The sequence below is a fragment of the Ostrea edulis genome, chromosome 7 (assembly GCF_947568905.1).
Source record: "Ostrea edulis chromosome 7, xbOstEdul1.1, whole genome shotgun sequence".
NCBI lineage: Eukaryota > Metazoa > Mollusca > Bivalvia > Ostreida > Ostreidae > Ostrea > Ostrea edulis.
Window position 1 is genome coordinate 63,573,634 of NC_079170.1, and position 26,198 is coordinate 63,599,831.

At 33.8% G+C, this 26,198-nt stretch overlaps 1 long non-coding RNA gene across 1 annotated transcript; it reads left to right on the forward strand.

Moving 5' to 3' along the window:
• Nucleotides 1-21,563: 21,563 nt before the first annotated feature.
• LOC130048414 (uncharacterized) lies at nucleotides 21,564-25,903 on the forward strand. Its single transcript, XR_008797197.1, has 3 exons — nucleotides 21,564-21,729; nucleotides 25,136-25,220; nucleotides 25,830-25,903. It is a non-coding gene; the product is annotated as an uncharacterized LOC130048414 (long non-coding RNA).
• Nucleotides 25,904-26,198: the final 295 nt, after the last annotated feature.

The window sequence follows — 26,198 nt, forward strand, 5'->3', positions numbered from 1 at the left end:
GAGACAAGAGACTATCCTCCACCTTCTACGTCCCCCCCTCCGCCCCCCCCCCCCCTCTGTAGATAGTCTCCCTGTAAATCATCCATCGGCTTTGGCATCATGCTACTTCCGTCCCCCTGTAGATAGTTCCTTTTTACCCCCTGTAGATAAATTGTCAAGTGAATATTGAACTTCTGAGCCTGCATCTGAAATGTTCAAGAATGTTGTCATTAGAAGTATTCCTACAGAGCGATTCTGCAATGAAATTGAGCAGTCTTCTATGTGTACTATTTGTCGAGGTGTCCCTTGTAATACCTATATCAGGCTGTCCAGCACCCTTGGACAAAAAATAAGGGCAAATTTTAGGGGTAACATTTTAAAAAATTAGGGCTAAAATTAGGAATTTTTAACCAAATTGCGGAAGTTTTAATTATTTAAAAGGACTTACCTTGTCAAATTTGACAATAAAGAAACTCACATGACACACAAATAAGATGTTACATAAATCTCAACTCTTTATCACAAAGTCGCAACCAATAAACAAGCTTGACACATGGATCCACAGGTCAACTGCCTTTCACTGCATCAGCATTATCTGAATAAGAACTGCAATCTACGTTAATAACACACATTTTGTATGAATGCATTTTGATTTTTCAAGACTGATAAAAAAGTAGGAATTGACATGAAAAATAAGGGCTTTTTTTAGGATTTCCCCTTGAATTTTACATTTTTTTTAGGAATTTTAGCAAAACTGAAAAAAATTAGGAATTTTTAGGAATTTTAGGGCCGCTGGACAGCCTGCTATATTTCAAAATGTAGTTAGATTTTTTGCAAGAATGTAGTTTCGGATGGTTTTCGGTGTCACGTGCATGTCCTGTATGTAGATATCTGCTTGATGAGAGTGAGGGGTCCCCCTCCATGGTCATCTTCTTCAAATTTATGATACATTGTTAGTGCGTTGTATTCATGTAAATTGTACAAAGTCATTTCTTATTAGAAATATTGATGAACATGAGAGTATCTGTTCAATAAAAGGGACAAAAATTTTGTATGATGTTACAACAAAACCTAAGGTGTTTAATTACCTCTGCATTCTGTTTCTGCAAAACATACACGCCATAAACGTCAGAAACCCATAATATCACATGTGAATGAATTTTGTCAAATGCAAGAGGAAAATAAGTCTGATATTTTGTTTTTATGTTGAAAGACCACTTGAAAGAAATTAATGGTCCACATTGGAAACAAGTTGAGAGTTTGTGGTTAGGAAATAACAATACCCTTTCTCCAGAACAGTGTTTAGCCATTAGGGTTGACCTTTTGCAAAGCAAGGGACAATATAGATCCCAGAATGACTTCCTTTCACAAAATAATGTACATGTTTTTCAAGCCCCTAGTGAAATGGAAAGCTGTGGGAATTTGTTTATGCCTTCTGCATCTATATTTCAAATCACTGATAATGATGACAATGTATTGTTAAAAATCTCAGAAAATCCTTGCACATAGCCTTTAAATGTAAACGAATGTTTTATGCCAGATTTTGTTGTGTTGACAACTCCAAACAGTATGGGTGTTAGATTTTCTTATTTTGAGTCACTCTCTGTTTCCTTACAAGAATTAGAGTCTGAAATTATAACTGAATTAAACATGGGTTAGATATTGAAAATGTTCTTTTACATACAATTGTTAAAGATGGGTGTGATGGAATGGGAGAAGACTATGTGCATAAAGAGAAATATTTCAAAATGTTGCCTGACAAAGCGTTTAGATTTTCTGTCGGTATTGTCAAAATTCAAGCTGAATATGACGGCAAAATGTTTGATGTTTTTACTGAGCCATTGCCAAACAGTGTTCGTACAAATACACCTCTTATAAAATATATTTCTGATGAAAACAATCATGTATCAAATGTTGTCTGCATTTTACCTCTTGAAAATAAAAGGGAAATTTTAATGCAAAATCGCATGCATGTAAAAATAAAACAGGGTTGGATGTGCCATAAATTTTCATTTTTTAATTCTATGGTTGATGAGAAAAGAGACAGGGGAGACTCTGGTTTTCAAGGTAGTGGATCAAAATATTAATTTTGTGTACTTTGTGTGATGCAGATAAACAATCCGCAAAAGAATTACTTGGATCTTTTGATATTAACAGGTCAGTTTCTTAATGTTCAAATATTGCTGAAATTTTGCCTGTCAACCCAAACGCTTTGTCTGAAAACGAATTGAAATTTTTTAAAAGGTGTAAAAATGTGCTCCACTAACAAACATAGAACCAATTCAAAAAGGCATATATGCCACTCACGCATACATTATATAAATTTAGGACAGTTTTATAAGAAAGTTATTATACGTGAAATTGCAGGGGTAACAAAATGGAAACTCACACAAGATGTAAAACCTTTATTTCAGACTGCTTTTAAATGAAGCCATCCACATCAAAAGTGATGACTGATACATTTAGTGTATACAAAATGATTTACGAAATCATATCAATTCTGTACAAGAAATTTTCTCTTCTTAATTCTGGATGTCTTTGAACCAATTATTTTTACGATTCATGTCAATATCTAACACTCAAACACAAAACTGATGTAACCATCTTTTACATGAACCTTCACACTGAATCCAAGGTATGGGGGATGTTTCAATAGATTCAATAATTCTACATTCATTTTCAAAACACAAGGACTTGGTACCATTTGCTTACTGCTGTAAACAAAATATTGCAAATCCATACCACCACATATCATCAAACAATCATCAGATAGTTTACAAACTGAATGACCAACTGACCTAAATAGCGGTCAAACTGAATATTTTCACATGAAAATGTGTATTTAGAATTGAAACAGAACATCTGCCTTGAAGATTATTTGCATCCACTCCTCCAACAACAAATATGTATGGCCCTATCACTCCTGATGAATGATATGAAACACGAATAGCAGGGGAATTGGCAAATGTTAGAATTTCTGTATGAAAATGCCTATTAGAATTCATCTTCAAAAATAATACATTTGATAATAGTATTCTTCGAAGAGCACTTTCAGTTTTTGTAACACCACCAACATATACAATATACTTCAAAACTCTGATGTCAATATTGGTGGAAGTGTGATAGGCTCTAGGTTCAAATCCTAACATAGAGAGTTTTATCCAAAAAAGACTTTCAAAATCAAACAAGCAAAAACTGTTATCATTGGGTACATTTTAAAATCAAAGTACTGAAAGTACTAAAAAGCACTAAGCTGACTTAATGAATTCTGTCTGTAATATTAATGAGCAGGAACAACAGTTAAAAACAAGATGTGTTTGTGAAACACAAATGCCCCCGATAATGGCCAATTCCGAAGATGGCCAAGGTCACAAGGACAAATATCTTTGTACCAGTAGAAAGATCTTGTCACAAGAAATGCTCATGCACAATATGAAAGCTCTAATATTTACCATTTAGAAGTTATGACCAATGTAAAAAAAATAATAAAGTAGGTCAAATGTCAAGGTCAAAAGGTTTAGTACCAACGGAAAGGTCTTCTTACAAGGAACATTCATGTGAAATATCAAAGCTCTTTCACTTACTGTTCAAAAGTTATAAGCAAGGTTAAATTTTTCAAAAAGTAGATCAAACTTCAAGGTCAAGGTCACAGGGTCAAAGCAGTTGGTACCCACGGAAAGGTCTTGTCACAAGGAATACTCATGTGAAATATCAAAGCTCTATCACTTACTGTTCAACAGTTATTAGCAAGGTTAAAGTTTTCAAAAAGTAGGTCAAACTCCAAGGTCAAGGTCACAGGGTAAAAAATATTGGTACCCACGGAAAGTTCTTGTCACAAGAAATACTCATGTGAAATATCAAAGCTCTATCACTTATTGTTCGAAAGTTATTAGCAAGGTTAAAGTTTCAGACAAAATGATAGAATTACAGAATGACAGACTGGACAAAAACAATATGCCCCCCGATCTTCGATCTCGGGAGCATAAAAACAGTTCATGCGTTATTCTTTATTTTCGCTGAACTAAATAATACATTTCCTGTAAGGAAATAACAAATATGGATGGGAAACAATGTCCTGAAACTTTTCAACATGCTCAAATATAAACTTTATATGTTGTAAAAAACAATGGTCACCGTAATAATTTTGGTTCCACCCGGAACTAAAACCCTATCCTTGGATCATGAAACTTACATTTTTGGTAAAGGACACCTGCTCTTTTTTAAAATATCTATGATCAGAATTTAGTATCAATAGCATTACCACCGCTGTGGTGGTCTAGAGGTAGAGTGTTCGCCCTGTATGCGGACGGTCGGGGTTCGAATCCCGGCCACGACAGACCTAGGTCGTTAAAACAGGTAGTGACAATTCCATCGCCAAACCCTCGGCATCAGGTGTGAATGCCACGGGTCCTCGGATATGGCCTTAAAAACGGATATCCCGTGTCACAGTAGGTGTGGCACACTAAAGAACCCTCACTGCTCAATGGCGGTATGCGTCGAACAAAGGCCTAAATTTTGCAACCCTTCACCGGTCTTAGTTACGTCTCCATATGAAATAAAATTATCGAGAGGGACGTTAAACAAGATACAATCAACCAATAGCATTAAGGGCTATGCTATTCAAATATTTTACATATAAATACTTTATACCCAGTTTGGCCCCCACCCATTTTCCCTAGTCAAGGGTTTCTGATCCGCTACGCTCCGGCCCCCACCTTGGATCATGAAATGCTCTACATGACTATGCAATTTTTTTCCTTACAGATGTGATATCGTAGAGAAGAATATTTTTGGAAATGTCAAGTTTTGGTAGAAAATGTGAAAACATTTGTAATGGTAGTTTTCGGTAAAAAGTGTTCAATTGTTATTACGCAACTAACTTACTGTTGTGTTCCAGTTTAATAGTGTGTGAAATATTTTTAGAATACAACTAAAATGAAACAAATCAATAGTTTGATACATACATGTATGTCAAATAATGATAGAAAGGAACAAACAAACAACTGGACAAAAAAGAAAAATACACATAACCACATACACTGTGCCACAGATATTCATATCAAAACACACCAATAATGCAGGTCTATGCAATACTTTATATCCATTCCATCACCTCACCAGAAATCATTTAAATACATACATAAACATACATCTGTATGACTTGTACTACAGAATCCAGTACATAATTATCTGTGTATAGCAATCAAACCATGAAAGTGGAATTATTTTTTTGTAATCAATAATGAAGTTGATTTCAATTCAAAATCAGGTTGGAGAGAATCTAAATCCAAATAAGTCGGATAAATACATGTATAACTGAAAAACATTTTTAGGAAGTTATTCAAAAAGGATGTTCATCATACATGTGCAATATTGATAACTTTGAAACTGAATGCTGCGTTATCAACAAGAGTGGAAAGAGCTCATTCTTAACATGAAAGTTAGTGCAAGAGGATATACTAAATCGAATATGATAAATTAGACTAACATATATGCATGGATTTACATTTAAGCATTGTAGTGATTGTTTGTTATATGTATATTTAAAAAAAAAAAACACCTCCAAGAGTTTGTACACAGGTACATTAAACACTGTACTCATTAACATGTCTGTATTACACTCCTTGTGTAAAAGCTCATATTCATATTGTAAAGGAAACTCACCTGTTTGTCTGAATGAGACATAATACACATTGCTATTGTTTGAATTTTATAAAACAGTCCTTTTTATGAAAATGCAAATAACCTTATCAAACAAGAGGCCCATGGGCACATCGCTCACCTGAGTCACTTTGGCACATATTTGAAGATCGCATGTAAAACTTTGATCCCTATTGTGGCCCCAACCTACTCCCGCGGGCCATTGTTTTTACAAAATTGAATCTGCAGTATGTCATGAAGCTTTCATATAAATGTAAACTTTTCTGGCCAGTGATTTTTAAGAAGATTTTTAATGATTTTCCCAATATACATGTATATGTATGTAAAATTTTGATCCCCTACTGTGGCCCCATCTTACCCCCGGGGACCATGATTTTTACAAACTTCAATCTGCACTATGTCAGGAAGCTTTTGTGCAAATGTAAACTTCTTTAGCCCAATGGTTCTTAAGGAGAATTTTTTTTATAGAAATGTTTCTATTTATTAGTTATGTAAAACTTTGATCCCCTATTATGACCCCATCCTAACCCCAGGGGTCATGAATTTAACAAACTTGTATCATGTAAATGTCAGCTTTTCTGGCTCAGTAGTATTTGAGAAGAAGATTTTTAAAGATTTTCCCTATATATGTGTGTATGTAAAACTTTGATCTCCTATTGTCACCTCACCTCATCTCAGCTTTCAGCTCAGATGAGCTAAAAAAGCATAAGATTCCCAGCTTGTGTAGGAGTTCTAATACGAAAAATAAAACGTAACAGAAGTGACTCGCAATAAATATATAATATTTACAACATGTAAATGTATAAGCTCAATGATTGATTGATTGATTGTATCTTGCGCTTACGGCCATTGAGCAGTGAGGGTTCTTTAGCGTGCCACACCTACTGTGACACGGGACATCCATTTTTAAGGTAATCTCCGAGGACCCGTGACATTCACATCTGACGCCGAGCGTTTGGCGATGGAACTGTCACTACCTATTTTAACGACTTAGGTCTGTCGCGGCCGAAATAATTTTCATATCAGTATATGGTTGCATTTTATTTTATTTGCATATACCGGCATGCTCTTTAGCATATGTGCTAAATAAATCTCATGATATAAGTGATCCCACTTTTGACTTAAGTCTATTCTCGGTTTATGGACTTGAGGCCAGGTTTATACATACATCTATATAAGATCATACAATAGGCATTATTCACGACATTAACCTCCAGTCGGCGCTGGTGTAATACCGGTGGTTACGAAAACGTTTGAATTTGTCAAGCGCCTGGAAACAGTATCAACAAATCCTAATACGGTAGTTTTCTTTTACAAAATAACATAAATAAATAAAGTTGTAAGAATGCCAACATATTATTGTGTGCCAGGATGTTCTGAATGTGGCGGCCATAATTTTCCGTCAGATCCAGACCTGTGTATGAGATGGAGAGTGGCAATCAAGCGGTCAGCAAGTAAGACGAAAGGATTGTGGAAGCCGGGTAAACACGACGTCGTTTGTCACCAGCATTTCAAAGCCAGTGATAACAAAGATACGCTATTAGGTAATATAGCGAATTTAATTAATTCTGATTACATTTTTTTTTTTTACAAATTTTATTTACCGTGAACTCAACAGTGAAACGAATTGTCAAACCTTGTCAGACACCGCATGTTTCGAGAAATGATAATGACCTCAATAAAGAACTCCTTCATGGTTTTTTTTTAATTATTTACATTAAATACCACGAATGCCTAATTAGCTGAGCATATTACCAATTAGATCATAAATTGATAAAACATTATAGTTGACAAAGATGTTTGACTTTGTTTAATGTTGATATCGTTTCGATGTTATTAAATTCTACTTTCGATTTTCTGAAGTTCCAGTTGCTTTGTGGTTATGTTTTACAATTTCAGGGAAACAGCAAAAATCACAATAAGTATTGAATATGATGCATTTCGAATTTAAATATGTATATATAGCTGCCTATTAAATTTTGTTCTCTCAATCTAATTTTATTTAAAATATGAAATATTGCTTTTAGGATTTGAAACGTAAGATTTTACAAAGCCATTGCAGTATAGCTTTTATAAAAAAATAATGTGTGCTGCATCATAATATTTAATTGCAAAAAAGTAAATAAATAAACACTCCCTTAATGGTCGTCATCGGCAAGTTATCGCTCTTTTACACATAGGCGGCGCTGCAACTAACTTGGTCCTTTCGCTATATGACGCTACGCGTACCAGCCTACCAGAAAACATTTTCAAAGTTTTACGTCGCAATCATGGCAATGATATCAAAATATGATGACATGCCCTTGCAGCAGCTGAAAGAAGAATTAAGAAAGAACAATGCTAGAGTTTCTGGGCGAAAGAAAGAATTATTCGAAAGGTAAATATGATATGGTATGCATGTCTGACACGATATCGTGATACTGTTACTGTTAGGCTTAGTAAAATATGCAAGCGAATACACAAACTAGTATAGTTGAAGCACAAAGATACATTCAAGATGTCACTTTCCTTAAACATCCGGTAATTATTTTGACAAAAGAATTGTATTATGACTGGAAATTATGAGCGAGATGTTACACGTTCGAAATTCATCGGGCTCTTCAAAGGTCCTCCCCATGTCGTGACATGTAAGTAATCCTTTAACCTTTGCCATAGGTAAGTTCTCAAAGAAAGTTTTGGATACATTTCATATAAAACACAGTAGCATCTAATAAGTTCAGAATAATAATCTGCAATCACCTTTTGTAGTAATATGTGTTGAACTGTGATACACAACTAGTCATTTTTGTCGTAGTACCATAGATGAGTCAACTTTCACGGTTTGTGATATATATTTCATTGAAAAATATTCTTTGCTTCACCAATTATTCTAATTAAATTTTTGGCCGATGTGCACAAAGTGCAAACGGCTTATAAAATGGTGAATGACCGGGATCGGGGTTGTAGCTTGTAGGGGGACACCCATTAGTGTCTTTACTGCATGAAATGAGATTAGAAATAATTGTTTACACTGTTACTGTCTATACTGTTGCCTAATTGTAAAGTAACAGTATAGATAATAACTTTACAAGCAGAGTTTGATATGCTAAATGATCTGGAGAAAATCAAGTGGAATATTTCATTTTCATCTACTAATTTGCATTGAATTACATTGTATTTGAAATACTTGAATTAGCAATCTTAAGGAAGAAAATATTGTTCGTTTGTTTTGTTTTTTTATGATTTAAAAAAGAAAAGAAGTTTTTTCTGATCTTCAACTATCTAAAATTTTTGAAGTTGGTCCATTACCATGGTTACATATTGAAGTAATAATTATGAATTAACTTCAATGTGTGTTTAATACAATAAAAGTAAACTTAATACCTACTGCCTAAAAATAAACAAGTGGTTTTCAAATCATTATATGGAAAATTAATTTCTTTTGATAGGTTGGAGGCTTATGACAGAAATAATGACTTTGGGAAATCAAAGGAAAACATAGGGTTTGACTTCAGCATGTCTATTCCTGATGTAACAGAGTACATTGACCTACATGGTGAAAAGAAAGTATGCAAAATCCAAAGAGAAGAAATAGACAGATATCTTGGCATATTTGATAAAAGTCTTGACAAAAAAGTACTAGATCTGTACAAAGAAAAATACATCCGTGTGAGTTCTACACAAGATTTTGACTTTATTCGAAGTGCATGTAGAGCTGAAATGAAAAGATCGGTGACATATCTGGTGGACATAAAACTTTCCAAAGATGAACAACAAATAGAAGAGGCCCAATGCGAGTGTGGTGCAGGAATGGGTCCATATGCACACTGTAAGCATATTAGCACTGTACTCTATGCCATACATGTATTTAGCAAGACTGGAGAGGTTAATGTTGAGGATTCATGTACACAGAAATTGATGACTTTTCATCACACGAAAAAGTTTACAGGGTCTCCCTTGAAGGCTCAAGACCTCAATATTCCTGGTGCAGATCAGGTCACAGATATTCTATTTGACCCTCGACCTCCACAGTACAAAAATAACAATTCTTACAAGGACTATTTCAGGAATGTGTGTTTGAATTTCGATGAAATAACATCCATGCCAATATCCCATTTATTCCCACCAGCAAATTCACTTGTAGTTGCTCATGACCACGACTACCTGAAGTATACCCCAGAGGACATGTTCTTGAACTCAATCTGTGTTGGTGAAATAAATGAACTGCAGAAATCATTCCTTGAAATTAACACTCGTGGTCAAAGTCGAAATCCTCTGTGGAAAGAAGAGCGACTAAAGAGGCTCCAGTCATCAGAATTTGCAAGGCCACAGAAAAGACGGATCATTTTAAACTTGCGAAATCATTACAGACTGCCAGAAACATATTTACTCCTGCGATATAGCATGGCCAAAAACATGAAACCGTTGCAATCAGGCAATATGAAAAAGACTATGACTGTAAAATACAGCAATGTGGCATTTTTGTTTCGAAAGAATATCCTTTCCTCGGTGCATCACTCGATGGTATCATCAGTGATGATGCCATCATCGAAGTGAAATGTCCATACAGTATACATAATGAGGAAATTTCAACATCTAACTTGCCGTACCTACAACATGGAGATAACTCTGTTATTTTGGACAAAACACACAACTATTATTATCAGATTCAAGGCCAGTTATTTTGTTCAGGGCGGAAGAAATGTGATTTGATTATTTACACTTTGAAAGATATTATGTATTTAAACATTGAAAGAGATGACAAATTCATATCAAATATGATATCTGATTTAAAAGAATTCTTCGACAAGTTCTTTAAACCTGTTTTGCTAGAGAGACTATTTTACAAGTCTTGCAGTTGCTAGCTATATTTGTAATGATGGTGTGAATTAAATTGTAAAGTTGACAAGGAGAATTAGTAAAACTTGTCTACCTTACATGTAACATGGATATTAAAATATGATTGCTTATGAATATAAAACAGATTAATCAATTGATGTTTTGCTTGTCAAGAGAATGACAGTGACCTTGACCTGCACTAGCAAACAATGAAAAATATTTTGTTTGATGTACTTGTACCCCATAGTTTTTTCTGGGACTTAAGGGGGGGGGGGTATATGGCTTTTTAGGATTTCTTTTTTTCTTTTTTTTTGCTGAAAATATGTCTGCATTGATTTCAAAGTTTAGATATATTGTATTTTCAAAAAATCATCTTTCATAGTGCCTATACCTAATTTGAATTCATCAAGCAAACAAAAGTATTTAATGGGGACATTGATGCTGGGGTTATCCTTAGAAATTATATAGATTGAGGATCATATGACAGCATGAAGCCATGTTACATAAATATCAAATGTTCATCACTGAGCATAAAATTCAGTTTTAATTTTATCTTTACACTGTGTTTCATTATTGAAAACAAAATCATGTTTACTGTGTTAGTTTATTTTACATTTAATTTTTCAACAACAACATTGATGAATCCTCATCAAACTATAATGGAAACTGCACTGTCAAAAATGACAAAATAAATGACTATTTCATATATTGACTAGAATTTAAGCATTTGTTGGCACAATATTCTTCATCTTGTGTATAGCAAAGCGGGGATTATTTTGCATCAAGCCCATTCAACAATTACAATTATTTTCATCATAACCTCTTTAAAAACATCCAATACACAATACCATATCTTCAAACCTTAGATATTTCTACACTATGAGTGACAAGTGATATTTATTTGAATTGATATCTTAATGACAAAAAATGAATAAAATATATGTAAAAAAGAAAAATAAACAAAACCCGGCTTTTGTTTAATTCGCAATTTTGAAACGCTTAAACATTTTTGTGTATAGTATGTAAATTTTTTTTAAAAAAATCATCAAAACCGGAATAAAGTTCCAGTATTTATCTGTGCTACTATTTGTACATGGTACACTGCACATGTACAAGTACATATGTAAGGGGAAAAAACAACGGAAACAGCTGAGTCGTACCCAATTCAGCAGACTTTTGTGAGATGCACCTACCTTGCACTCTTTTAAAATTTAATATTCTAAATGCGTGAAATACAATGTCCCTGAGAATAGTTACTGTCAAACCACGGGTGATACACGACATCAGATACAAAGGACACGCACAATTTCAGTAGTTGGTACATGTATATAAGTAGAATACAGGTCGAATAATCGGAAGAAAACGAGCCTTTATTAAAATATATGTAACTTACTGATTTTTCTTTTCAAATCGGATCTCCCTATTTCTCTGTATGTGTTATGTACAAATAATTGTTTGTAGACAAGCAAATATTTATGAATTTCAGACGAAGGAGCTTTCAGATTTTCTGTCCTCGGTTTGTTCGGCAAAACACTGTCTACTTTCCAGACTCCGTAGAATGAAATTGTGATAAATTTTCACCCTCTCTGTACAGACAAATAGCTCTTCTTCTGCCTTAAAATCGACAGCTATATGTTCTCCTTCAAATATACTGTCTTTCCTCGATTCCTAAAAATAACTTCTTTAACAAAAGGAATAGAGCTTTCGGAAATTTTCGTACATTTTCATTAAATTTGATATACGATCCCGATAGTTCCAAAGCTACACGATAAACAATTTCCACGATAAACGGAAAACCTGATACACGCAAAACATGATACGATAGAATACATGCAAGATACGATAGGATACACACACGAGAACACGATAGGATACACGCACGAGATCACGATAGGAATGTCAAGAATAACGTTGCGGGTACTGTATAACGTATACAGTCATCAACTTTCTTAAATTTATTTGACAGTTTAACACCGCCCGTATAGTCTGATTGAATTTCCCCTTTCACATTACACAAAGCTGTGTCTAGGGAGTGGGGATACTTCTTTTTGTGTCTGCTTTCTACTTCTATTCTGTGACTGCATTTTGATAGATCGCTGGAGAGATGGATAAGTTAAAAATTTAATTCTGTCCCATCCTCTCAATTTACCGTTATGTTCATCACTCATCTCAAACTCGGATATTTTCCCAGTCCGTCATGTGACTACATCAACATATTCTGTCTCAACAGCTCAGCTTTTTACAGTCACAATAAACATCAACGGAAATACAATTGCATGGACAACGTTACATAGAGTAATAACTGTATCTACCGTTTCGTTTAGCAAGTCCGGACTAATGTATCCTACAATCTGTGTGATAATCATCGGGATGGAGGGAATGAGAGTACTTAGAAAGGTGTATTTTACCATTTTGAATGCTCGAAGTTTCCACTTTGAACCAACATTGATTCGCGTTCCATTTTGTGATATTTGTGTTCTTTCTTCTCTCACCTCTGATAGGTTCTTCGTGACATCTGTTGATGGTGCCCTTTGATTTGATGAAGCAGCCTGGACATTTTCGTCAGAATCAACAACATTGCTTGACACCCCTTGAGCAGTTGTAAATGTGTTTCCTTGATTTGAGGTTTCCTTTGATAAAGGTTGGACGCAAATTTTTGTTACTCTCTGTCGTTGAGAGGATGAATTATCAACCGTGTTGATAAGAGTTCGAATTTCCTTTGCTATGCACAAGTACATTAAGCACATCACTAAAATCTCAATAGTAAAAATTGTTCGTATGTAACTGAGAACAACGCGCGTATTCGGATAAAATATCGCCTCTACACCACATGAATTGGTGTTTCCCCTACCATACATAACGTATGCTGGTATGAACAGAATAAAGGAAAATATGATTGAACATCCAAGAAATATCATCCGAAATTTCCTCTTTGTCATCTTTGAAAAGATTTTTTTACGAGAGAGCTTGAGTGCGCAAAATCTTTCAACGCATACGTAGATAAGATGAGTGAAAATATTGTGTCGACCTACCGAAAATAAAAGATTTCCTACAAAACATATGTATTCAATGTCACCTCTCCAAAACACCAGAAATATGCACAGACAGTCAAGAAAAATTTCATTCACTGAAATTGTCGTGAAAACGGTACATTGGGTATGTTTTCTATTTTCCTTGTCTTTGAACATAAAGACCATGCCAGTAATATTGAGGACGATGGCACTTCCCATGATAAAACCAAGAACTGGATAAACAAATGAATTTTCTCCTCCAAATGGGTCCACGAGTGATTGGTATGCGTCAGTTATATTCATCATTACAGGTATATCATGGAGGTATCTCAAATGATGACTAGCTATGAATGTGTAACAGGCAGCTTCTTATATTATACTCGTAAATTTACCTCTCCCTTTTGGGATATCATGTTCATATCGATCGTCGTTTCATTCGCAGGCAATGGCGCAAACACTGTATAATTGTCACACTCTCACTTGTGGGAAAGAAGTTTTAGCTCCTTAAACAAAAATCTATATTACTGGCTTGTTCACATACCCCTTGTTAACTCCATCAAAAGAGTCATAGGAGATCTCAGTCATTTAAGATGATTTTTTGGGAATTGTTTTTTTTTTTTTTTGAACGATATAAAAGTGTTTTGTTTGCAAATAAGAGATTTGTAATTCGATGCATGATACGAATATCTCATAAACATAGCTAAAAGACTCAGATATTATAATTTTTTTCGAAATAAAACAATCATGTATAAAAATTTAAAACGTTCCCTGTTGGTATTTCTAAATCTTCTAAATCTAAATCTACGACTAAAATCTTCAAAACAACATTTATCGGATATTAAAAACAATTGAAGTGAAATCACAAAATTCAGAATTATTTAGATTGTTATAACGATCTAGTTCGTCAATACAACCTCGCATTGGGTCAAATGCTGTCTGACGTGTTTCATACCGATTGTTAAGCCGTTCTTGGCACACTGATTTTGACTACGGATAACTCCGTTTACCTGATCAGGATATGGGGCTCACGGCGGGTGTGACCGGTCAACAAGGGATGCTTACTCCTCCTAGTCACCTGATCCCACCTCTGGTCAATACAAACGATATGCTTAATTGTTTCTGGTTCTAGTGCACATAGTAAACAAATCGGAGAGTTCTTAATTTTTGACATATATAGGAGTTTGTTACTACCTAATCGTTTATGAATGATTCTATAGTTGAACCATATCATAACATATCAATCTTTTGTTGCAGATTTTATGTTTGTATATACATGTTTCCAATTTAAATTTAATTGCAAATTTAAATCATTAACCCATTTGTTTTCGCAAATAGGTCGATGCTGTGATTTTGAATAGTCATAAATATTCGTTGAATCTTTCTTGTATTTGCACAGAATTTTGATGAATTCAGGTTGATATGGTTGAAAAGTTGTATCATGTATAAGCAAGTTGATATTTGGCCATGAGTGCACAATAGCTTGTTTGAATCCCTCATATGTAGTAAATGGAATCTCAATTGAGTAATCATTTGTGATACTCTGGTAGCTGATAAAGTTGCCTTGCGTATCAAACAAAATCATCTATCATATGAAATATAATTGCTTGCAAAATATGTATTTATTTTGAATCTTTATTTTATCATTACACCATAGGAGTTTAAACAAAATATGAAAATCTATCACCTCAAAACTTTCCAAAAATTCTCCGAAGTAAAATAGAGTTTCTCTCCAAAAAGAATTTCGAGTGGAATTTGCTTTTTGTAAACAGGTCCAAAATGGCACAATTTTGTAATGTTACAACCAGTAATTTCAGAAATTAGGCTTACCCAGCTACATGTACAATTAGTGGTAAAGAGTCTCCTAAACCAAGCTAGTTTGAGAGACTTGATAAATGTTTCTATGTTGGTCATTCTACACCCACCATTTTCAAAATCCAATGCTAATGTTTTTCTAGAAATTTTCTCCATTTTGTTCCCCCATATAAATTTGTAAAGAGTATTAATAGGTTGCTGTATCCACTGTAAACTTCGTTTGGGAAGCGAAATGAACAAGTGCATAAATTTTGATAGAAACAAACTTTCACTATTGTGATTTTTCCAATGGGAATTTTTTTTTTACCATTGGGTTATTTCTTTCTCGATAGCTGTAAGCCTGTTATCAAAATTAAGCTTTTCAATGTTCTTAAGGTTTAGAGTATGCAAGGTGAAGATAACGAACAGTGATCAATCTCATAACTCCTACAAGCAATACAAAATAGATGGTTGGGCAAACACGGACCCCTGGACACACCAGAGGTGGGATCAGGTGCCTAGGAGGAGTAAGCATCCCCTGTTGACCGGTCACACCCGCCGTGAGCCTCATATCCTGATCAGGTAAACGGAGTTATCCGCATTCAAAATCAGTGTGCGAAGAACGGCTTAACAATCGGTATGAAACACGTCAGACAGCATTTGACCCAATGCGAGGTTGTATTGACGAACTAGATCGTTATAAAGACCATAGAATTTGCGAAATGCTGACTTCAATCGAGACTGTTGAAATCCCTGTACCATCAACTTGTTTGTCAGTAGCTTACCTCGATTTAAAAACTGACTATACCCAGAACAAGCTCTTGCATATCGAATCAGTTGAGATATATAAACACCATATGCAGGTGATAATGGAATATTGCTACATAAATGTGGGAAGTTGACGATGGAGAAGCTGAAATCATCCCGTTTGTCATACAGTTGAGTTGTTAGTTTGCCGTTAATGTCTACTTTCAATAAAATATCTAAGTATGAAGCAGAAGTGGACGACTCTGTGGTGTCCCTTATTTCGAGCTCACAGGGATATATCAAATCGATATATGAATGAAAGCTATCATTGTTAATAGACAAAACGTCATCGATATATCTAAAAGTCGAATTGAAGGTCACAGCGAGAGATTTTTTCTTCTCACGTAGAAGTTTTTGAATAAATTCTGCTTCATGTGAATATAAAAACAGGTCAGCTAACAAAGGAGCACAATTCGTGCCCATGGGAATTCCAACAGACTGTTGGAAGACCTGATCACCAAAGACCACGAAGATATTGTCAATTAGGAACTCTAGCATATTTTTTATTTCAACTTCAGAGTACTTGTGCGTGGAATCAGAGTGGTGTTTAACAAAGTAAGTTTTTAAATGACTGATCACTAGATATGAATATTTCCGTTTTTGTTGAAAAAGCAACTGTCTATGATGTCAAAAAGTCTAGTCTTTAATTTATCGTGAGGAATGGTCGTGTATAGTGTTGAAAAGTCATAAGTTTTAATGCTATTGATTTGGGAAAAATTCTGCGATTTCAAGTTTACTAAAAGTTCTTTAGAATTTTTTAGAAATCCACATTTGATTAACATCACTTCTGGCATATGTAGTCGCACAGTAAGTTTGAAGTTTCTCCTTCACAGCTGTTAACATTTTCGTGAGGAGCAAAGATAGGGGCTTGGTAGAGCACTTACTGGATCCAGCAATGTATCTTTGTTTGTAAGGGTTTTTATGTAGTTTAGGAATCCAGTATAGGTACGGTAACTCATATTCATTCGACCCATTGACTGGAATATTAAATGTGTCTAAAACTGAAGCATGGTTTTGAAGAATTTCGTATTTTGAAAGGGCAGTTGGAGTATAAGTATGATTACCAAAAGTGGAATTAATGCCAAGTTTGTTTAAAATACAGTTGTAATAATGAGCCTTACAAACAAAGACAATGTTGTTACTAGCTTTGTCAGCTGGAACCAAAACATATTCCTCACGTAACCTGTCTAATTCTTTTATCACTTCTGGTTTACTAAACACAGAAGGATAGATGGTACGTACTTTTGTTTTCATGTGTCTAATGCGGGATTTCAATATCCCTCTTATGCTTTTAACCCATTCTGACAATGTATCAAGTTCTTTTTCATATTTAGCCCATCGTCTGGCATAATCTTCGACAGAACTCATAATAGAGATGAAGTTCTGTCGCCAATTAAAAGACCGAGGTTCTCTGTATTTAGGACCTTTAAGAATAAGTGATTCTTAAGGTTTAGAGTATATGTAATGCCTCGAATTGTGAACGGTTCTGTTCTCCATTGTAATCCAGTATCACTACAAAAAGTATCTTTAGTATTAATCTTAGAACCAATCCAAATTGATTTGGTTTTGGAAATATTGGGTTTTAAACCTTAAATCTTCGAAAATTGAAAGAGGGTAAGGATTTGGAAAAAGATTTATCATCACACAAACAATCATACATTAAGTAGGCCTTTTCGTAGACAACGATAAGATCACTGGATCAGGACCCTAGGCACTGCATTTCCATATGAATGCTATGATAACGTGTATGATGTGGGAAATTTGAGTAGTTCACAAGGAAATAATGTGAATGTGATGGGACTCTTTCCCAATACTCAAAGATGGAAACGCAGTCACGGACACCGTTCATATAAAAGACCAAGTATAATGTAAAACTTATACGGTACCAATTTTGATGCACCAGATGCGCATTTCGACAAATAATGTCTCTTCAGTGATGCTCAATCGAAATGTTTGAAATCCGAAAACACTATGAAGTTTTAGATCTAAATATAGCCAAAAACAGCGTGCCAAACAAGTGGAGCCAAATTTGTCCAAGGATAAGAGCTATGCATGAGGGAGATAATCCTTAATTTTGAAATGAATTTCTAAATTTTATAACAGCAATTAAATATACATCCGTATTTTCAAGATAGTAACGAAGTACTTAGCTACTGGGCTGTAGAGACCCTCGGGGACTAACAGTCCACCAGCAGAGGCCTCGACCCAGGGGTCATAATGTAAAACTTATACGGTACCAATTTTGATGCACCAGATGCGCATTTCGACAAATAATGTCTCTTCAGTGATGCTCAACCGAAATGTTTGAAATCCGAAAACACTATGAAGTTTTAGATCTAAATATAGCCAAAAAACAGCGTGCCATGATGCCATGTTTGATTCACTTTTACCTTACGTCAACAGACATTTAGGTCCACATCATATTCATAGAAAACTTTATTCCGTTCCATTGAGAGTTTTACATACGTTATTTGAAGAAGCCAAAGCTAGTCTATACAATGTACTTGGATTTTTCAACACCTGAATATAGACTGAACTCTATGATTATGGATGTTGCCAATCACAGGTTCTTTAAACCAGAACGGGTCATGATGATATTCCTTCCAATTCTTAAACTCAAAGTTCAAAACAAAGGAATAGATGCCGTCAACATAAGCAACATTCTTCGTCATAAAAGGGTTCAGTCGTGTATTCCAACTTATTTCAAGTTCAAATCTACACCCTCTATTTCCTACAAATATACTTCTACTACTGCATCCAAACTTTTATATTATAAACAAACTTTGCAGTAACTAGATATAGACCATCTTATACGTAATCCACCAACGTGTTCTTCATCTTTCAACTATAATCCAGCTGGACATGTCATTACTGGTGACATTGATATAGTTGAAAATGAAAATCTCAAATCACTTATTCTAAAAGGCCCTAAATACAGAGAACCTCGGTCTTTCAATTGGCGACAGAACTTCATCTCTATTATGAATTTTGTAGAAGATTATGCCAGACGATGGGCTAAAACAAAAAGGAAGAAATTGATACATTGTCAGAATGGATCAAAAGTATAAGAGGAATATTACGATCCCGCATTAGACATGAAAACTAAAGTATGTACCATCTATCCTTCTGTGTTTAGTAAACCAGAAGTGATAAAAGAATTAGACAGGTTACATGAGGAATATATTCTGGTTCCAGCTGACAAAGCTTGTAACAACATTGTCTTTGTGAAGCTCATTATTACAAATATATTTTAAACGAACTTGGCATTAACTCCGGTTTTGGTAATCGTACTTATACTCCAACTGCCCTTTCAAAAGCTGAAATTCTTAAAAACCATGCTGCAGATTTAGACACATTTAATATACCAGTTAATGGGTCGAATGAATACCTATACTGAATTCCTAAACGACATAAAAACCCTTACAAACAAAGATACATTGCTGGATCCAGTAAGTGCTCTACCAAGCCTCTACCTTTGCTCCTTACGAAAATATTAACAGCTCTGAAGGAGAAACTTCAAACTTACTGTGCGACTACATATGCCAGAAGCGGTTTTAATCAAATGTGGATTCTATAAAATCAGATGTTTACGAGGATTAAACATCCCCTGTCGACCTGACACATCCGCCATGAGCCCTATATCTTGATCAGGTAAACGTAGGTATCCGTAGTCAATATCAGTGTGCCAAGAACAGCCTAACAATCGGCATGAAACACGTCAAACAACATTTGACCCAATGGTTCGTTACAATAACCAGAGAATTTGCGAAATGCTTATTTTAAACGAGATTGTTGAAACCCTTGCACCATCAACTTGTTTGTCAGTAACTTGCTTCGGTTTAAAAACAGACCATACGCAGAACAAGCTCTTGCGTATCGAATCGGTTGAGAGATGTAAACACCATATGTAGGTGATAATGGAATATTGCAACATAAATATGGGGAGTTGACTATGAAGAAGTTGGAATCATCCAGTTTGTCATAAAGTGGAGTTGTTAGATTATAAGATTGATCACTGTTCCTTATCTTTACTTTTCCTTGAAAAGTGTACTTCTCTGTGCATATACATTGATTTAAATGACTGATCATAGTCGTTTGATCAATTGAACATGGATGTTTGCATATTTCAAAACAATACCCGCCGACGGTCCAAAGACAAGACTGTTATCATAATAAAGAAGATGACCCACGATATGCCATTTTTGGCCTACCAATTTTGGAAAAATTAAAGCACACATTATACTAAATCTAAGAGGATATTTTTCATCCACAATGTGAACAAAGTTATATTGCGCAATCGTTTCCTGACACCGGATGTCTATCGCAATACGATAAATGTCCAAACCAACGGCAGTTTAACGTTTTCCGGGAAAATCGCAACATTTCGCAAACTTTAGTCTTGAAATTCACCTTGGCCGCATTACTCCTGACTCAGTTTTTAAAAATGAAATTAAAATACAGAGTTAGATTAACATTTTAAAAGAAAAAAAATGAACTCAGGAACAATGCGGGCATGTCAAGAAAAAAATAATAACAAAATTCGCGACGTCAAAAAAGTCGTCTGGAAACGTCAGATTCCATTGAAGAAGTGATATGAATTATGAAACATCAGGGTGGGTTTTCTTTATGTTATATATTTATTAGATATAGAAATTGATATTTAAGCGACTAAATGTGAGAATAATAGGTTACATGGTTAAAAGTTACTCTTTTACAAAGAATGAGTAGGCCTATCCTTTTGACATACGATACAAGTAATTAAAAACACTGTACGTGTATGCCTGTTCATTTGATCCAAAGTTCGTTCCGATGCTTTTAAAAGAACTGATTTTCTTACCTTTAGTTGTTTAAATTATATTGTCAGAAACAGTATTTATAAATCTTACACTACAAAGGTACATGTACAAGCATACGATATATAGATATTCCCCGGCATGTTACAAGCATTTCCAAACTTGGTGGAATATATTAAACATTACTTATATAAATGATATCTCTTATCAAGACATAATATTTGGATTTTATGAAGAAAAATGTGAAAGTCTGAATTATTGTATACTGCTTTCTAAATATTATATACAGTTTGTGTTTAATTCAGATACGGGGCACATTGGTTCTTCTTTATATATATATTTGCAATATTTGAGAAGAAAACTGTTAAAAAATCAATTTATTGTAGCGGAAGAAATCTTGATTATTATAACCAAGTATGGAAAACGATAGAAGACAAAATAATTTCAATGTAAGATGTATCTTCCTTAAATGAATTAGTTATGCATATTTCATGTACTAGTCTCTCTTTAACTTCAAAGTAATTGTACAATATTGCTATTAATTTTCACACAGTGTTTAACATGTTTGTTGAAATATTGAAATTGCATGTAACATCCTGTTTATATGATAATATATGTCCAAAAAGAGCCAATAAAAAATGTTACATTGCGGCCCAGCATGTACGCACGGACTGGATATCTATGATATAATATACCACCCCTACTAACGTGTTCGGAACATATTCTTTATCGGTGTTAAGTAGAGCGTAAAATCAAAGACTATCGAATGAAATATAATCTCGCTGCTCCGAGACTCCAACGCGAGCTACCTGAGACCCGGTGAATTTTCTACCGGATATGGATGTGCTTTAAGGAAGTCCAGTGTTAATGTTATTATCAATTAGAAATTATAGTATATTGTGCTTTATTTGTTTTTGTAATATATAGATCTACGTATCAATGCATTATTTTCCTAATGCCATCAGCTAATAAAGCTTAGATAAGAAATGGTAAGAAAGAGTTATCGTCCTTAGATTTGGACCTAGGTCATTTTGAAAGAAGTCTTGATTATCGTGAAAAAAATATTGAGAGGACATCTTTCTATTTCAAAGTGCGATAATTAAATTTTAATGTTGCATAGGGATTGTGTTCAATTTATCAAACACTGAAATGTTGCATACAATTTACCATTTCCACGCAGAAAATATTATAGTCTGTTTCATGTGTGAGGTATATATGTATCTGTGAATGTGCATGTTACAAGCAAAAAAAGATGCATTGCAAGTATCTTAAAACTTCTAAACTTAATATTTCTTTGATGGAAACATAATCATTTTCCTAATTTAGCAGTATAGATAAAGTGAATTTATTTTATGAAGAAAGTAAATTTTATTGATTGGATCTATTGTGGTGACCAGGGGTATATATACTACCCATTCCTAATTTTTGGATATGTGAAAATTTTAATAATTAAACTCATTGATGCATGCAGCATACGTAAGAAAATTAGAATGAATGAAAAGTATATGACATGCATTTGTATGATTATCATTTGGTACATATGTAAATGAAAAATTCCAACTTTTCCTTATATGATATGATTTAATAATAATACCATATTTATATAGCACCCTTTTCATACACTACACGTATGTACGCTCAAAGGTGACCAATTATGGATTGTTTTTAAGTGGAAGGAAAGCAACAATAAATAGAAATTAGAACATGACTAGATGTATACACACACATATATATATAGTAACCATTGCCAAAATATATAATGTACCAGTGATAATTTTAAAAGTTGATCACAAAACTGCAAAGGACATCAGGGGATACTGCATTATATTTAACAGGATCCTCCCTGTATCTAATGCAGGGTTGTAATTGTCATTTATAACATGTATATTAAATCTGCTAAAAAAAAATGTGCATATTAGACACCAGTGGACAATGCATTAATTAAAATAATTTTTATAAGATCATGCATTAATCTTATATGGACGAATTTGCCTCCACTTGTTTGGCACGCTGTTTTTGGCTATATTTAGATCTAAAACTTCATAGTATTTGAAATGCGCATCTGGTGCATCAAAATTGGTACCGTATAAGTTTTAAATTATGACCCCTGGGTCGAGGCCTCTGCTGGTGGACTGTTAGTCCCCGAGGGTCTCTACAGCCCAGTAGCTAAGTACTTCGTTACTATCTTGAAAATACGGATGTATATTTAATTGCTGTTATAAAATTTAGAAATTCATTTCAAAATTAAGGATTATCTCCCTCATGCATAGCTCTTATCCTTGGACGAATTTGGCTCCACTTGTTTGGCACGCTGTTTTTGGCTATATTTAGATCTAAAACTTCATAGTGTTTTCGGATTTCAAACATTTCGATTGAGCATCACTGAAGAGACATTATTTGTCGAAATGCGCATCTGGTGCATCAAAATTGGTACCGTATAAGTTTTAAATTATGACCCCTGGGTCGAGGCCTCTGCTGGTGGACTGTTAGTCCCCGAGGGTCGCTACAGCCCAGTAGCTAAGTACTTCGTTACTATCTTGAAAATACGGATGTATATTTAATTGCTGTTATAAAATTTAGAAATTCATTTCAAAATTAAGGATTATCTCCCTCATGCATAGCTCTTATCCTTGGACAAATTTGGCTCCACTTGTTTGGCACGCTGTTTTTGGCTATATTTAGATCTAAACCTTCATAGTTATTTCGGATTTCAAACATTTCGATTGAGGATCACTGAAGAGACATTATTTGTCGAAATGCGCATTTGGTGCATCAAAATTAGTACCGTATAAGTTTTAAATGTAGCAAAATATCACAGTCTTTGGTTTATATAAAATCATAGTAGAAAACATTTAAAATTCCTGAGTGGTGCAGGTCTCATACTCATTTACAGATTGGCAGTTTATAGCTCTGAGTTTCTGTAACCACACACATGTATTACTAATGTTTATTTATGCAAGCATTTATGATATATATTAATCATTAACACATATATTAATGTGACGGGACAATATACATGGATATACATCATAACTTTTTCCTTTATTGATACATTATAAGCAGTACATATTTTCATAAGTCATTTCTTTAAAAAAAAATTCTTTTATGAATGAAATACCTACATGCATTTCTGATCTTTTTAATTAATTTAGATTTACTTATTCCAATTGCAAACTTATAATTATAGAAACACACATGTAATAATATCAATAATCTTTTTCATATTTAGATTAGTCATGTATCTGTATGTTAGAGGACAATCTGTACAAAAATTTAAATCTTAAATCAAATAATTGAATCACAATTAGGATTACATTGCAGGACACTGTAATTAACTACATGTATTGTTTTAATATACATCAACTATATTTTGTCTGTAAGAAACCTTTGCTGTTTCATTTTTAGTGTTACATTTTGCAACATAATTAAACAGTTAAGTCTCAAAAATCAAAATTGAGCTGTGATCACCCAGAAGCTGTTCTAGAAATTTAGGAGAAGAAATTATTTTGCATGATCATATTACATGGATTTTTTTTTCAAGTTTGGCCAAGTTAGGATCATAGTGTGGACTGAGTATTATTTAACCTAAAGTAAAGAATTTTGTAATTATAAGCTTCCTTTAATGAAAAGCTGACTGTGCAATATTAAGTATTTTATATGTTTTAGTTTGTGCTATATATCTAACTGAATTGCCTTAAATTGTAAAAAGATTGTGAATTAAATACAATTGTAACTGATCAAAATATTTATTATATTGCATGTTGATGGATTTTTGAAAATTTAAAAGCATGAATTAAGTCGTCAAATAAATATTGTGTTTCTGACCCTGAATTTAACACACTACCCCTAGTTTTTAAAATAAACATATATTGTTGAAGAGATCATTGAAGAAACATTGTTTGGGGGACTTGACATCTGTAATTCAATTTTATCTATAATAAGTAATTTTAATCAAACTAAATCTAAAAGTTTCATTGACAAGTGAAAATAAGTTCAATAAGACATAATTAATTAGTTTAAATGGAGATTGTGATCAGAATATTAAAACTTAATTGTTTACTGTTAAAGAAAAAAGTTACGAATTATATGTTTCAATCTGAATTAAAATTAGACTGGTATATTCGACTCGTCTTCGGTACACCTCAATACAAGGAAGTGCATCATAGAGAAGTGGGATTCTTTTTCTCTTGCCATTATTTTGACTTGCACAGCAATTTATATTTTTAGCCTAAATTTCAAATCATAATACATATTTGTGCATGTGTCTGCTTTCAGTGTACTTTTTGGGGACTTTGAGAGATTCACCACCCTTTGAACAAATGTATTTTGAGATCCTCAAAGGAATCCTAGATTTGTCAAGGTATCACATCTTCCTATAATTGAATGTAATGATTATGTTTTCAAGATTTTAAAGGAGATTATTCTGTCTATAAAACGAGATCATTTTATCTGTCCTTAAATTTTTAACCAAGCTATACACTGCATGCAGATAATTATGTTTCTTAAAAAATTGTTAGAGTATTTAAACATCTTTTTATGCATGGTTGTATATGTACATGTAACAGAACTTATGAAGTACATGTATATGTGTTCAGTGTTTTATTATGAATTACAACTACATTTACAAATTATGTACATGCATACAAAGGCACAAACACAATTTCTACCTCAAAACTTTCATCAGATACAAGTCAAAAAATTTAAGATTATAAGAATTAAGCTAATAATTATACATGTAGCAGATTTTAGAAATGTTTTCATGAAGAGATGCATTATTTCTTATGCTATCACTTTGCCTGTATTTCTGTATTGGTTGAGTATATAGTACACTTGCAGGTACGTGACACACACTGTTTCATGGAATATTGCATCTTAATTATTAATTGACAAATCGTATAATTTCATAATACATAATGTATTACATTTTTTGCTACATACTAAATAAGTGCATGATTTTTTTTCCTTTTAGAAGCCATGTTTTAATTGCTGCCCATCAAATAGTACAGTGTCTTGCATGTGTAAATTGTAAGTATTCAGTGTCTTAGTATAAATCGTTAGTATTTTGAGGCATGATGTTACAGTTATTTTATTATATCTCCCCTCTTCCAAGGGGATCGAGACATTGTTTTTGTATTTTCTGTCTGTCCATCTGTCTGTCACAAATTCTTGTGAACGCTTCTCCTCCTATATGGCTTATCCGCTAGACTTGAAACTTTGTACAATGCTTCATTGCCATATGGAGATGTGCATATTGTTGGGACGGGAGGATCCAATTATTTTCTAAAAGTTATAGTGGATCTAAGAGGGGTGGAAGATGTTTAAATACCTTGTGAATGCT